Below are 15,177 nucleotides of genomic sequence, written 5' to 3' on the forward strand. Positions count from 1 at the left end.
TCTTTCTCCCTAGCAAGCTTGGCGCTTCTGGAATTTTATGCCGGTTTACGTTAGCACAGCAGATGGCACTGGAAATAAACTAGCCCTTAAATGGGCTGCTTTTCTGTTTCTTGCCGTGGGTTCTAGATGTGGAGCTCACTACGCCTTTTTCTTGAGTAAGCCTCGGGAAGAAGCGGAAGTCATAGCACCGTCGCGCTTTTCTTTGCGCTCAGCAAATCAGAAGCGTAAAAGGATTGTAATACCAGGCGTGCAGATTGCAACACCGCCCAGCCGAGGGTGTCGATGACGAGAATCCAGGGAAATAAATTTTAACTTTATACCGACATACCTGCCATGGTCGAGTCCAACCGCAGTGATATATACAGACTGCGGGTTGTTCGTCGATGGAGTTATCGACCTGATTCACAAAATTTCTTCAAGCGCGGCACGCCTGCGTTCGAACGGATCGCTCATATTGAGCGAGCTGCCTGGACAGGATGATGACGCGGCGCAACAGCTGAATATAGATATGACAACGCGAGGCTGCTCCGAGCCGTCGCGTGATGCACGTCGGGAGCCTCTTATGGTTTAGAGGCGGTTACGAGGGGCACTAAGTGCAACGGATCGATTGAAACCGCGCTGTCTTTTTGAAATGGGATAGCCCTCACATTTTTTTACGATGCGAGTGTTTCGCTGCAGTGTAACCGCGTGAGCCGCATCGTGTATTTCGGGACGTTCTAGCGTGCGGTGTTCCACCGAGGCCCGGAGAATCGGCACCGCTCAAGTTAAATATTGTGCTCGTGTCTTTGTTGTCGTGGCGCTGGAGACACTGATATGCTAATGTGAGAGAGGAGAAAGCACAGAAGAGAACTTATCCTGGCACCGCGACTTGAGGACTATAGGCATGAACCAGCATCTCAAGGGTGAGTGTGCCCCAGAGGTGGCAATTCATTGCTCTGCAAGATATGCGGTTAATTTTACGGCAAACGTCAAAGAAACCGACGTGTTAAGTCAAAATTACGGACTGTGTTACGTGTTGAGTGTGGGGCGTTCGGACGTTCACGGTGCATGCTCTTTTTTTTTCTTTTTTTTAATTGTTGGGTGGACGTTATATATTCTGTTAGCGTCTTTTCTTTGCTCGTGGCCGTGCTCAAAGAATTCCTGCTCCAAGCCTCTCGCGCGAGGCATTTGCTTGCCTGAAGTGATAAATGAACCAAGGAAATGGCTGTGTACGAACTCGAACCAGTTGGAATTAGAACTCGCTTTGCATGGTCAGCTTTGTCTTATCTGCTTGCCTATACTTTGTCGCATGGCCACGACGATAACACATCTTTGAACTCTGTGTGCGCAAGAGAAATACCTTGAATTATGCTGTAATTTTTTGATAAATTCATGCAACACTTACTTTCAATGAAACGTTTGAGGAGCAAGACCTTGGAATCAATGCTGATTCTCAGTTTAGACGGTTTTAAACCTTGATTTACCCTTACGTCCTCTTGGCGAAACCATTGCGTGTTCATGTATCAGTACATATTTATGCAGTTCACTGTATTGTGGTGGAGAACAAATATTGATGTTGCCTTTATTTTCCTATGTGCGCTAGAATAGCGTGTACTTTTCCCATTTATATGACCCCGACGAAAAGAACACCAAAGCGAAGAGAGAACAAACGTGCTTTCCTTTGTGACATACAGCGTTCTCGTGAAATCTGTGGCCTTTAACGTCCACCGAAGGCTGATTACTTGGAGGAGAATACTGGCCTTGCTTTAGATCCCGTGACCACCATCGTGGGGGCCAGCCCAAAAACTTAAGTTATTATTTGCAGGGTGTTAACGGAATACATGCGCGGGTTAGGGCTCAAACGCGAGCGTAGACCACGCAGAGCTATAATTCTTGCTAGCCCTTTCCAATGTGCTTCCTATATTTGCCATTACACCCCCTCATCTACGTCGAAGCCGCATCCACACTATGATGGCGTCAGGACATGTACCGCGTGGACCCGCGTAATTAAAATGGCAGTGGCAAAGGCTGTCATGGCTAGAAAACTAGACGAAGGTATTGTTACCGTGGTTACGAGCTTTGCTATAAAGTGTAGTTTATAGTCTGACGTAGCCTGCGCGCCGGTGAGCCGTCTGCCGTTGTCCGCCACACTGCGTACGCTACTCTGCGCTGCGGGTTGCTGAAACACACCGTTTCTATACAGCCTAACATCAGCCCACCACAACCGACGTCTTACGTCGATAACGCAGCCACGCAGCGATGAAGGAACCAAAGCCATAGGCGTGTTTTTCTTTTTCTTTAATTGGGTGTGCTGGAGCGGGGAAACACTGGCCTATCTCTTTTACCTCCCACCAGGCTTTGCGCGAGCACAGTTTCTGGTAACGCCGCCGCAGGTCGATTCGCGCTCCGCTATGCGCAAAATTTGCCGGTCATGCACGTGGCAGGCTTTGCACACAAGCCTAGAGTGCCAAATGCTTGAGCGTTCATTTGTTTGAAAGCTTCCTATAATTCTTGCTAATTCACGATATAGTTCTCTCTCGAATTCGACGCCGCCAGCAGGCGCTAACGGACGCCGGTTACCGCAGCCACGGAAATGCGCTGTGATATTCTGCTCACCTCTTCCGAGCATGAATACGCGGCGTCCGAAAGGACACGGGCTCCGAATTTGCGTGGGCACCCAAATGCGCCTTCGGGAATGCCGTAGCCGGAATTGCTTGTCGTTTGGCATAGCTTATCATCTGCGTCGCTTAATCAATACCAAAACACGATGGATGTTCGAAGTACTCCTCGAATTCACTGCCGACGTGTCGCAACATGTTGAAACGTGAAAAGAAGGCTTAGAAATTATGATAGCTCAATCCCTCATATGCTCTCCCGATGCAAAGACGCGTACACAGCTAGTCCATCACGCGGCTTGTTTTACTGCTGGCTGTGACACTTCGGTATACAGACGTAACAACCGCGGTTCAGACCTAGATCATCGAGCGTCATCGCCTTCTACATTTCCTTATATGAAATCGCTCTTCTTTGATGTTTGTCTCCTCGCCGTTCTGCTTCGGCGTATCCGCATTCCAGCTGGTCTTCCAGAGCACTGCTCACTTTATTTTTTTTTGCTTTCTACAGCTATAGGGATCAATGCACAGATCATTTCACAGATTTCTTTATTTGCGTAATTATTTATATCCGCTTTTTAACGTGAAATGTCTTCAAAATCTGTCCGATGGTATCGCTTATAGCTCATGTAACGGAAACACGTAAGATTATCGTTTAAAAATGTTAACTATGATACTCACGTGCGTTACTTCACCACTGCTGTATGAACGAAAGAAACCATTACTAGATCAAGCTGGTGATCCGTGGGCCTATGGCGCCGTTGGTGCGCTACGCATGACGCAATCGGAGCTAAATTTACTCTCGGGCGTGGCGTTTAGAGAGGTATAGTCGGTAGTGCGTTTGTGCATCGGAGTAGGAATGGCGCATTTTGTTACTTTGTCTGGATAAGCGGTAGCGGCACAAGCAGTTCAATTTTAGAGCACTAGCCCTACTACTCCAAGTACAAACCCAGAAAAACGCCCGCTTCCGTAGATGTGACCTTCAAGCTCAGCCAAGCTGAAACTGGGACTTAGCCTGCCTAATGCCATGTGGAGTGAAAACCAGCAGCGGCTCAAGATAAGTCCTTCGTGTAGCCACCGCCAGCGGCGCTGGCTGCATCCAAGTTCTTTTCGAAGCGAGATCGGGATGCCTTAGAACACGCACCTATAAAGCGAGATATAAGAAGGAAGAAGAAGCATGTGCTTGCTGCAGTAAAGCTAGGGAAACGATGGAACATGTTGTATTAGAATGTGAAGACTTGTACCCAGCCGTCGATTTAGGCACCACTGGCCTCCTTGAAGCCCTCGGGTTCAGCGGGAGCAGTGGTAAAGCAAACATGTCCGCAATAGGCATTAGTAAGAGGCGATTGAAGGATTGGTGGAACAAAAGTAGGGAAACGACAAAGACGACGCCGTACAAAAGCACAGTTCGCAATAGGGGATCACAAAATTTGCGCGTGGTAGTTCATAGTGTTTCTTTGTCTTTTTTTATTGTTCAACGTAGGTAGGACATTAGGCAGTATAATAGCAAGAGCTTGGTGGCGCAACCCACCGCCCCATCCAAAGGGGACGCTCATAACAGGCACACACACACACACACACACACACACACACACACACACACACACACGCACACACACACACACACACGCACACGCACACACACGCACACGCACACGCACACACACACACACACACGCACACGCACACGCACACGCACGCACGCACACGCACACGCACACGCACACACACTTCCTTCCTTCCTTCCTTCCTTCCTTCCTTCCTTCCTTCCTTCCTTCCTTCCTTCCTTCCTTCCTTCCTTCCTTCCTTCCCTGTGTTGTCTTGTGGTGCAATTGTAGATGCGGTAGTCGTTGCTACAAAAGCTGCAAAAGCAACCAAAACCGAGCTGCTCTGGCGATGGCTATACACGAAGGACTGACCTTGAGCCGCTGTTGGTTTTCACTCCACAAGGCATTAGGAAGGCTAAGTGGAGGAAGAGAACTAGGAAGCTTACCAGCAAGTATGCGGTCTGTAGGGTGGGCAATACAGCAACAAAGAATGTCAAGCGGAAAGTCAGAGAGGCTGAAATAATCTCATGGGTCGCGGCAATGGAAAAGAAACCTGCCATGAGTAACTATCTAAGAGGAGAAAACGAAATCAGGAAAGGAACAATTTATGATAACTCAAAGGGAAGCTCATTACTTTTTGAAGCGAGATCAGGATGCCTTAAAAAACACACCTATAAGGCGAGATATAAGAAGGAAAAAGAAGCATGTGCTTGCTGCGGTAAAGCTAGGGAAACAATGGAGCATGTTTTATTAGAATGTGAAGACATCTGCCCAGCGGTCGATTTAGGCACCACTGGCGTCCTCAAGCCCTTGGGTTCAGCGAGAGCAGGGGAAAAGTAAACATGTTTGCAATAGGGATTAGTAAGAGGCGATTGGAAGATTTGTGGAAGAAAAGTAGGGAAACGACAGAAAAGGGAGACGTACAAATACAAATTTCGCAATAGGTGGTCAGCAAATTTGGTTCTGGGAGTTCATATTGTTTTTTTTCTTTATTTCCTTTTTAACCTAGGTAGTACATTAGGCAGTACAATAGCAAGAGCTTAACGGCACAACCCACCACCCCGTTCCAAATGGGACGCTCATAACAGCTATCCATCCATCCTTCACTGCGCGTTCCCACCGACAGCGCCGCGAGCGTTGTCTGTGTGCTGTCTTGTGGTGCAATTGTAGATGCGGTAGTTGCTGCTACAAAAGCAGCAAAGCAACCAAAACCGAGCAATTGCTCGACTAACTTGGTTGAACGGCGTTCAACGAGGTTAATTTTTCATATTGAATTTCTTTTGTTATCTCCTGTTTCGGCATTTTCCCAACCGAAATTTGTGGGCCAATCTTAAGAATGTTTGCAGGTAAATAGGTTGGGTGACTGTCCAGTTGGACATGTATGAATAGCAGAATACGTCCCTGTGTAAATAGCAGGGAGAAGCTGTACGAGCACGCAGCTTGATTTCGTGGTCTATGAAGTAAGTGCCGGAATTCATTCGGGCGCGAAGGAGAATTTTTGTCTCATGGCCCACGATGCTGCTCATAGCCGTGTGATAGATGTTTTTATTACATTAGAGTCAAAGAGAAATCAGAGCCGAATGGCGGGACCTTAACCGGACGAGAAATAACTAGCTTGTTACCCTGCGCTGGTGAAGCGGTAACGGTGTGACAGAAAGGCTAGCACCAGTTTTGCCCGACAAACGAAGCAGTGCTTGTCAAAGCAAGATATTGAACAACTACAAGGAGTAAGGTTGCACACAGTACACTTAGCGTGCCCTCATTTTTACTGAATGTGAACACGGTGTTGTGTACAATTGCTTCAGGAGCCTTTAAAATATTATGCAAAATGGCAGTATGAATGCCTCGACCGTTTGCATTTATTGTACGCCACCCACCGACTTTAACAGACATAACGCGCTTCACAGCGTTCAATCTTCAGACCTGGTAAACAAACTACAGGCCTCGTATACAGCATAAAAATTGGCAGAAAATGGCTATTCAGTAATTTTTTTCGGGGCATGTAGTTAAGCTATACATCTCAAACATTCAATACACGTCACCTTTAGAGCGTACCCCCTTTTTCCTGCGCGCGAAATTTCTGCTATTCTTGGTACTCCAAGGGCAGCAGAGAAATTTTGGGAGTGTTTCATATAACGTCTTTAAATAGGCCCAGAACAAATGCTTTGCACTTTTTATTGGGCCCCTAATTAACACACACATGCTCTGCCGATTTTAAAGCGGCGAGGAAATTGCGACGGTTAACGAAATCTACTAGCCTCAGTGACCAATTCTAGGCGTAACGTGATGAACATCCGCATGTGTTCACACTGAAAGTAACTTTCTTTCCTCCCTGTCCTTTCTTACCATCCCTTAAACCCTTTCCCCCGTGCAAAGTAGAAAACCGGGTGAACGTCTGGTTGACCTCCCTACCTTCCTTCTTTTCCTCCTCCTCCTCCTCAAAATGTGTCTGCTTGTTTCATCTAGCATGTAATGAATTTGTTCAAAATCTAAATCTTCTCAGTGATATGATTTTTCTTACAAATGTATGTTGTTGAACGCTTCTTGTCGCTCTGATAGCGTCGTTGTAAAATTATCAGGTTAGTTTTGTCAAATGTTTAACATACAACCGGCGTATAGAATACGTTACTATCAGGTAACGTTCAGTGGGCAATCAACGTTGAAGAGTAGGGAGCCTACACGCAATCGCGGTTTTGAGGCGGTCACAACGGAGGTCACAAAACAAAATTTTTAACTGCTATTTGCCAACAAATTTTGTGAGCAGCCATTTCGGACCTCAATCACACTTCAATAGAACTCAATTAATTAATTCAATAGAACGTCGTGCAAGAAACCTGCATACACCTCCGATGTAGGTATAGGTTGCCTTTTTGTTTAACTTTAACACACCACATTTATTTCTTTTCAGTTGTTTGTCGCAAGATACAGAATAAAGCAACATAGTGGCATTATCTCACATCAAGAAGGTGAAATGCATTAAGCAGTGTCGTTTTCCCTAACTTTTACATAATTTCATGAGTGTTTTTTGGAGTGTGTTACCGAAAACTGTGCTTAGTAGCTAGTCCGTTGAAGTATAAGGTAAACGTGCCATACACTGCATTCACATTAGCTATGCCGGGTTTTTCAGCGAACAGTTTCAAACATTTTGAACGGTTGCCTGTGGCAGACAGCACAGTTATAGTTCATGAGCTGGTCTACTCGAAGTGGCGGACAGAACTTGCCCAAAAATTGAAGTGCATAATCGACTAATTAACAAAAGTTCACCAATTAGGTTTTTAACTAATTAACCTATCGCTCACATTGCCATTTACACATTGCAATTTATAAGCCGTGGAGTCCCCAAGGCGGATACATGGTAACGAATTCTCAGAGTGGCGCCAGTTTAAGAGATATTAAGTCCCGAACATGGCGCAAAAATGCATTAAGGCCAGAATACATGGAGCGAATATACGACGAATAGTCGGCGTTCGACGCCCGGCGGCGTTCGCGCGACACGCGGCGGCGGAGAAAACGCCGTTCGCCGCCGATCTAGCTGGCGCAGAAAAGTTCGTCGGGCGTCGGCGATACCGGAAGCGGCAAACGAGCGGCGCCCCAAAGCGAGCCAATCAAGTCTCACTATCCGCCCCGACTTCAGACTAGGCTTCCCCGCTTGTCCGTGTATCCCGATCCCGCTCTATCGTTCACGCAGGTCTCCCGCTTTTCGTAGTCATGGCATCCAAAGCGGCGCGGCTGGAATTTAACGACAAGTTTCGGCTGTTCAGAAGCGTGCCGCGCGCGCGTTGAGCCACAGTACAGAGCCGCGGAGTTGAAGGAGCCGAAAGTTGTTTACCCGCCCAGTGTTGCCACAATGCATAGCATCGCCGCTTTCTTTAAACTACATCGGCACATGAATGTCTCAAACACATAAAAAACACTAGAAACCATTTCTAAACAAAATTTTACGCGTTTTTAGAGTGTTCCACAATACAAAAGCGATAATAGTTGTCGTTAAAGCTTTTTTTTGTGTCATGTGTTTCACTACAGCGCATTTGCCTCATCTAGCCACACTGATAACAACGCAGCGACTCGCCGGCGGCGGCCGCCGTGTCTTTGCTCCATGTAGCGCAGCCCGACGAACATACGGTGTCGCGCCGCGGCAGATTTTCTGCCGCCCAAAACATCATCGTGAAAGTTCGCTCCATGTATTCTGGCCTTTAGTGTTCCAGTTACTTTCTTACCAAAACGTCAGTTTATGCATTGAAGCACAAAAGTAACTGAAATGCCAATGAATTTCTCCACAAAGTTCGGGAAATAATATCTTGAATCTGATCTCATCCTGAGAAATCGTGCTATGTGGATCCGCCTTGCGAACTCGGCGGCGAGAATTTGTAAATTGAAATACAGGACATAAGGTCATTAGCTAAAAACTTATTTAGTGAATTTTTCTTCATTAGTCCATTGTGCTTTACAGTTTCTTTGCAAGTATTGTTCGCTATTTGAGTATACCAGCCCATTTTGGAAAGCGTTCGCTGGAAAACCCTGTGTGTCTTTGGCTGCTGATGCCAAAGCTTATTGAAAAATTTTCGTCACTTTCACGTCACGAACAATACCGTTCAAAATGGCCTATCTGGCTGTTCTTTTGTTATTTTGTGGCCCACATAGTGTAGTTTATAAAAACATTTATTAAAGGACTCTGGGTTAGCCCTCAAATTTAGCTGGTGGCGGCGGGAAGTAAGCGACAAATTTAGGGTGGTCATCACCCTAAAAGATTTTCATCAAAGTCACTTAACACTTTTACCATTTGCTTGTATGCTTCCTACGGATGAGTGTTCAATAGAGCCACAACATTTTGTGCGTTCTAGATATTTCTGGTTTCAGAAACATGTAGGGTTGACGTGAAAATATTATTTTATTTCCATTAAGGAATAGTAAGTATTCAAAGCACCATCGAAGCACTTCCTCTTTGCGGCGTGCCTTTTAGTGTTAGCACTAGCAACCTATAATATAATTTTTGTAAATGAACACACCTCGTGTACAGCACGGAACTTGCTAGAAGATGAGTATTGAATAATAAATTGTATAACACAAAATTTAGCTACACACACCAAGCTGTCAACTCTCTTCCCCACTAGCATGGTACCAATACTTCCTCTAAGTTGAAAATCAAAGCCGTTTTGTGTCTTCCCTGGGCAGCGGAGTAACTTTGATAGCTTTTCATATAGTGCCTCTAAACAAGCCGTAAACGAATTACTAGCCATTTTCATTCATGCCCTAATTAGACTATGCACTTCACACTTTTCGATCCTATGGCCCATAAAATTTGCAAAATTTTCTTAAAATACAAGTTTCGTAAGTACTCATGTAGGAGAAAACCGTGAAAATCGGCATTTAATGTTTTTGAATGCTTCTAGATGCACCAGTCGTTTTGCTGTAAACCTGATCGACATTGTCCCTAACCTACAGTGAAAATTTGTTTCTAATCGATATCAACGTATGAGAGAAATAATCTCTCACTTCTGTAGTAAATTCCTTATAATATTCTGCAGAGCAATATGGTGCCTCTATTATTACAGAAAAGCCAAAAAAGCTCGTTCACTGCCGTAGTCGACTCGAAGTGGTTTTTTTAATTGTGTTCATTTAATTGTATTTGACGATTTAAAGCATTACCTTATTGTCTCCCGCGTTTCCAAAAATTAGCGATATTTTCTTTTTCTTTTTTGCCTACTCAATAAAGCTGTAGTTATTGACTGCATTGAGAATTATTAATATGGACCCGATTGATGGCTCTCATGTGCGAATCGCATGTACTTGGTGCACGGGGGCAAACAATTACGTCAGTAAAGTTAATTACGGTTATTTCATGATATACCTTATGTGTAAACGAGAATGCAGAAAAGTCAAGGTCTTCTCTGTAAGTGCTACGTATTTCTTAAGAGCGAATTTAGCCTATCCAGTGACAATGTAAAAACTTGGCTCTTTAGCACAGCCGTCATGTTCGTCGTGTGATTTCGTGCTCGTGTCTTCTAAGCTTTTAGTATGCTAAATATATAATTCATAAACTATACGTCAAAGCACACAGAACCAATTTGTGCGTCTGTGCTGTATATTTAGCCTCTATGACGACATTGTCGAACTGAAACGGCTACACTTCGCGGTTACGTCTCAGTAAAGCGCAATACCATGTATATTGAAGATATTAATGCGTCAAAGTCTTGGCGGTTTGCTAGTGATACGCGACATCCTTCGAAACATAACAACGTCGCCAAGTTGAAAGGAATCATTTTCTCCCAACACTTTTTTTTCCTTTCTTGATGGCGACGCAGAATTTTATAGACTAGAGGAGTGAATACAGAACAACTTATTTCAAATAATAATAATAATGATTTATTTCCATCACCATTGCATTGATGGAGGGGATGGGAATAAAAGCGATCGACGCTTGACTAAGTTCCCACCCCCCGTACAGCAAGTGAGCAGTGGCATGCGACGGCACCTCTGTCACGACAGCAAATACAAAGTCAAAGAAAGGATTAGTATAAAAACAAGTATGCAAAATACACAATCACCTGTGCGTGTGAAAAAAATTTAACCGATTCAAAAGAAATACAAGTACAGCAACTGAGAGCAAAAACGCTTACGAAAGAGTGAAAGAACAGCAACCAAAAATGCGCTTATAACACAATTAGACACAAAAACGTTCACAGATGTCTAAATGTTGGACAATCAAAGGGACGCGTTAATGATAAAGTAGTTGCGAAGGTTAGAGCAGCTAATACTTCCCAAGTCTATATTTTCATCAATTAATTTGTTAAGTAAGGATGGAAGTTGAAATGCTACCATTTGGCGCCCATAGTTTGTTCCTACTTTTGGTAATACCCAGTGTGGTTTATGCCGGCGTGGATATGTGCAATGAAATAATTCGATCGGGACTAAGTCAGATATATTACTTATGCATCTTCTTTGTTCTAGTTTGTAGGTGCGTAGTAGTCTATAGGCATAGAGGCTGAAAACGTTAATGATCTTGTTCTTGAAAAATAAGTTTTTTGTTGAGTGTCTACTTGGCAGGTTATATACTAATCTGAGGGCCCGTTTTTCGAGAGTTCTTAGTTTTTTCAGACCGGTTTGTGTAGCAGTACCCCATACTAATGAGCAGTAGTTTAGATGTGAGCGAAATAGTGCATGATATAGAGAGAGCTTTACCTTTTGTGGGAGATAATTTTTGGAACGCGTTATAAATCCTATGGCTCTAGACGCCTTTAATGCTACATCGTCTATGTGGTCGTCCCACAGCATGTTTTCGGTGGATGTTACGCCAAGTGATTTGACTGACCTTACTAACTCAAGCTGGTCTCTGTTATAAAATAACTCACCGAAATCACTGCATTTTTTTATTTTTGGGACGAAAAAGTACTGCCTTTGACTTTGCAGTATTAACAGATAAAAGATTTTTGTCGGACCATACATGTATTTTTTCCAGGAGCACATTTGCATTTGTCCTTAGCTTACTACTGCTATCGTCAGATAAAAACAAACTAGTATCATCGGCGTAGATTATGAAACGAACATTAGTATCCACACTGACGATATCATTAATGTACAGGTTAAAAAGCAATGGTCCTAAGATACTCCCTTGGGGTACCCCGCGCGAAACTGTTCGTAAAGTTGACTTATATTCGTTTATCTGAACATACTGTCTTCTGTGCGATAGGTAAGATTTAATTAAGAGTAATGCTGCACCTCTAATTCCATAACATTCAAGCTTCTGAAACAAGATGCTATGATTTATGCAATCAAAGGCATAAAATGTATACATCATCTGGAACACCAGCTTCAGTGCAATTTCCAATGCCGTAGACACTTGATTACACCTGTACAGCATTCTTCCTATGGGATGCTACGAATGCCCGATATAGCTACATGCGCCCTCAGTGAGTCTACCCATGGGGGGGGGGGGGGGGCACTCTAGGTAATGTTTTCTTTTTTCTAATTTCCATCTTACTTTATCTTATCTTTTGTTTCATGAGTAATGTATTGAGTAGCTTGGAACAGAGGGAACTAAATAGTCCTAGCATCCTTATCTTTCCTCTAATAAAATAATCCAATAGAACATCTCTTACAAGCTGAAATCAATGTCCTTACTAGAGACATTCCGCACGTCGCGGAATGCTTCTACGTTCAGACAAGACGAAAATGTATATTCCTGCATCAATATCCCTGGTCTCTCAGCTTACACTGTGCAGCCACAGGACAGGAATGTTTCACATCGACACCACAGTAATGCCACTTCGCGCTTCCTCCAACAAGGTTATTGAGCCCCGACGTTTTGGCACTTTGGCACATTTTGGCTCTTTGTCTCACTTTGTTTCTCTCGCCACGCACATCCTCGCCACCAGGAACCACTTCGGAAGCTCCAACGCCCATGCTTCTAGTGTGGCGAATGCACTCAAATGCCAACGAAACGGCAAATGAAGCCAGACTCAGTCCCACGGCAGTCTTCATGGTATCGCTTTCCAGGCGGAGTCTGACAGCACGCCATTCTTGTGCAGCAGCATTTGCGAAGGCGAACCGCGGGATAAGGGCGAATGGCACCTAGACGTTTTCGCTGGTTGGGGTAGAGTGGTACGAAAATTGGTTCGTTGTTATCTGGGCCTCCTTTAAGAACGTGAAAGCCGCTAGACGGAAGAAAAAGATAAGAAGAAACAAGCAGTGCACAAGAATAAACAGCGTAAGTGGCGCTAGGCCGTCCGTACAAAGATGATTGCACTGTTTCGGAATGGCGTGATTAGCGGGAGCGAAAAAGCTGAAGGAGTCCCAGGCGCGTCTGATCGTTCAGTTTCTTACCAGTTTTGTTTTGTTTCTTTACTTTCCCTCTTGCATAGCTCGCTGTTTCGCTTTTTGTTTTGGCTTTGCTGTAGCGGGCTTTGTACAATAAAGGCCGGACAGGAACCTAGCATATCAACGTCCATTTCCTGCCTTTTCCCTGTATTACGGAAGTGGTTTATGCACATATACATAATTCGACATATGCACCTTAATTACATCTATTTGGCTAGCACTGGTATTTCTTGTTTGCCCTAATCTGGGTATTAATCACGAACCAATCTATTATTTGTTGAATATTTGGTGCAGCCAATTGGCTTGGTTCTTTCTTTTCAGGCAGGCAGCAATGTGATCTCTTCCGTGGGTTTCTGCATTTGCGAACCAATGGATGCTGCCACCGAGGCATAGTGAGAAGAATTCTGGGTCTTAAAATGTCGCTGCATGTCTTGCCGCACAGAAACGTGGAAGTTCCATCATTTAGATAGCAAAGTTGAAGTTCATAGGCTTCTTCCTTTGGAATTTGCATTGGTGTTTCCCTAAAGCTAATAATGATGTTAAGACCCGCCGCAGCAATTCATAGACCAGAAGTCGTAGCTAACATGTACCTCAGTGTCAACATGTCTAAGAAGGCAAGCCCTGAAGCTTTCACCTGAAAAGTGCGGCGCTGTTTGCTTTGTACTCGCAAAGCGATGGCCCCGTACACTTTGCGGATCAATGGCCCAATGCTAGCAAACAGACGAACACACTGATTTCTTGGCGTCATTGTCGATACGAACTTGTCTCGGAGCCCTCATGTCTCGTACATGACAAAGCGTTTGTCCGCTATTATAGACCTCTAGTTTCACGGTGGGAAGTCCTGTGGTGCCACAGTACCATCAGTGAAGCACTTTTATAACGTGCTATTTATGGGCTACCTGCGGTACAGCTTGCCTGTGCTAAGGAATACTTGCACGACAAATGCTTTGCGCAGGCTCAAACACTCATAACGCGTATTGGCCTCCCAGAAGATACATCGTCAATCGTGACAGTGGCCATTACCACAGATTAATAAAGAGGTATAAAAAAATAGGCCGCGGTTAGATAAGGGAATGCTGTTACTTTTCTCATATCTCTAACTTTCCAGACAATTCACATGATCGCTATGTGCGCCCTATATGGACCCCTGAGGTGTTTTGCGCAGATCTGTACAGGGTGTTTAAATTTGATGCTTCCGAATTATTAAACCAGTAGTTGGAAAGCGCTCGTCCTCGTGGACCCTTGTTTGTTCCCGTTTGTGTAGCGCACTTTCACGATAGGTCAATACCACCTAGGCCAGCTCACAGTGGTGCCACACATTATTTCATTTCAGAATACATTGCTACAGATGTTCTGAGAGCACACGTCCGACACCTGGCTCACCTTCCCTCACACCGTCTTGCTTGCCATCCAGCACAGCATTGCAAATTTTGCACAGCTGTTGTAATACATCAGTCCTATTTTCTAACGCAGTTCACGCCTGCTACACGTATATAAGCACCATTGCAGTATCTGCACCGGCCGCAAGTACAATTGACATTTAAGCGCATCAAAAAGAAAGTTTAGTGCCGTCGAAAACTTTAAAGGAAGCAACCTTGCAACACTTTTAAACGTGCGCAGAATCTAGCAGCATGTGTACACAGATGGTTCGGTAAAACCCAACAGCTCCGCTGCTGCATTCGACCTCCCAACAAAATTTGAAGATCAGGTTGAAAACGGCATGTATTACCACATAGATGGATGCAGAGCTTGGTGCACCCCATGCTGCACTTGATTTCATTAATCAGGAGCAACCGTAACAATGGACAGTTTTCTATGATTCCATGGAGGCCCTTCAGTACCCACGCAAACCACGGACCCAAAGAGCAAATGGCCTCGGGAATTCGACAGACATATCATGACACATGACACATTCTTTCAATGACACCCGGGACACTGTAACATGAGCGCGAATGGCCATGCCGATGAAGCCGCTTGATTTGCACATGAAAGTAGTCGAGGAGTTTCGATATCACTTTCACGAACAGATGCTGCAGATGAGCTGTGATTGATGTTCCGTAAATATACGTTGCCCCTGTTGGACTGGAACGTTTTTACTATGGGCAGTTTACATTCGTTGCCTCCAGATATACAGATGCACATGAATCATCACGGAAAACGACGACAGCACAAAACGGAAAATAACAAAATCACAGGACGAGCGTTGTCCTGTGTCCACTTTCCCA

The 15,177-nt window shown here is 44.6% G+C and overlaps 1 protein-coding gene across 3 annotated transcripts in view; it reads left to right on the plus strand.

Annotated features, from left to right (window-relative positions):
* The first annotated feature begins 590 nt into the window (after positions 1-590).
* LOC139059120 (uncharacterized) overlaps positions 591-15,177 on the plus strand; it is a 724,926-nt gene continuing 710,339 nt past the window's right edge. For all 3 annotated transcript variants that reach the window (XR_011513933.1, XR_011513932.1, XM_070537036.1), the window contains exon 1: positions 591-902. The gene's annotated coding sequence lies outside the window, so the exon portion shown is untranslated. The remainder of the gene's footprint in view (positions 903-15,177) is intronic.

This window comes from Dermacentor albipictus, chromosome 4 (assembly GCF_038994185.2).
Source record: "Dermacentor albipictus isolate Rhodes 1998 colony chromosome 4, USDA_Dalb.pri_finalv2, whole genome shotgun sequence".
NCBI lineage: Eukaryota > Metazoa > Arthropoda > Arachnida > Ixodida > Ixodidae > Dermacentor > Dermacentor albipictus.